General features: G+C 30.0%; 1 protein-coding gene across 1 annotated transcript in view; it reads left to right on the top strand.

Moving 5' to 3' along the window:
* Positions 1-1,409, top strand: part of LOC106881973 (non-POU domain-containing octamer-binding protein) — a 9,424-nt gene that overhangs the window by 3,822 nt on the left and 4,193 nt on the right. The gene's annotated exons all lie outside the window — the stretch shown is intronic.

Consider the following 1,409-nt stretch of genomic DNA (forward strand, 5'->3'; position numbering starts at 1 on the left):
AATCCTGACCATTTTTGGTCAGTTTTCATAATTGTGTTTATAGTATTGTGAAAAATAAACTCCAGCTTCATCTCCACATATAATTACCTAGGATTTGTTTAACAAGAAATCTATTTTAAAATAGTGTTTATTGATTTGTATGTGTTGACCAAATCCAAGCTGCTGAACTTGATGTAAAGAAAAGTTTGTTTTTTCCCCCCACTTCAGTTAGGCTTATAGTATTTCGACATAAGCATCAACTCAGATCATGTGTGGAATCTATGATAGTTGTCTTGGTAGACTCATGTTGGATTCAGTCTTCACTTGACAATGTTTAATCTCGTGATATATATAGCATTCATTTAAACCTGGTTTACAATGCTAGTTCTAGGCCATATATCAATTGCTATTTGAGTAATCTCAGATATACTTTCTTAGTGAGTTTCTCCAGGACAATTTACCAAAGTGAAACTCATTCACTTATGCTATCCCATTTCTATATGTAAAATTGTATCAACTCTCCACTTGTGTACCGCTAATACAAAACAACTTCAGTAAAATAGATTTGGCACATACTGTACAAACATTTCCTATTATACGCATTCAATTTATTTATCCTACAAATTTCTCATGTATTTTAATACAGCTTTAAATCAAAATTTTGTAATTCAATATTTTGTTTCTGTGATATCTTTCTTATCACAGTGTAAAAATGATCTTGGTATAAAACCCCTGTGGGTTTTTTTCTATTGGCTATACCAAGAAGCCATCTAATTCGGTTCTTTTCAATAAAACTGAATAGAATATTAGGATGTTCACTTGAACTTCATTTTTCATATGAAATCTATCAACTCTTGCCCTTGGAACTCTCCAACACATTTGATGCTCTTCAAATATAAACTTCATTAAAGTGAATATTTGACACTTAGTACATTTCTTGTGTTCTATTGGGACAATTGGTATTTTGGCTTCATGTAGAGTCTTTCAGATTAAAAAAAAAATAGCACGCATTGCCTCCTAGTAATAGTAATGGGTGTTAAATAATTGCTCTCTTTCATGCATACACTTTGCACACCTTTTTTTTTTTTATATAAAAGTGTGTAGAGGAGTCAAGTAGCTATATGTGACTACCTCTATTATTGATTATAAATGAGCCAGTACCAGTTCCTGTTTTATTTTCTATATTGATGTTTCTTTAAAAGTTAAAATATTACATATTTTTTGAATTCTTTTGGAACCTTTTACTTAATCTTTTCCATTTCTTGTATTTAGTGAATAGAAATATATTTGGTTATATTTAATAACATAGTCGATCATATTTGTACCGATAAATTGTCTATAATATCTTGGCTGCAAGTCATCTGAAACCTATCATTTGTAATGACCAAGTTAGGAATATAGCTGTTGTCTTTACTTTTTTTTTTTTTTTT

This window comes from Octopus bimaculoides, chromosome 27 (genome assembly GCF_001194135.2).
Source record: "Octopus bimaculoides isolate UCB-OBI-ISO-001 chromosome 27, ASM119413v2, whole genome shotgun sequence".
NCBI lineage: Eukaryota > Metazoa > Mollusca > Cephalopoda > Octopoda > Octopodidae > Octopus > Octopus bimaculoides.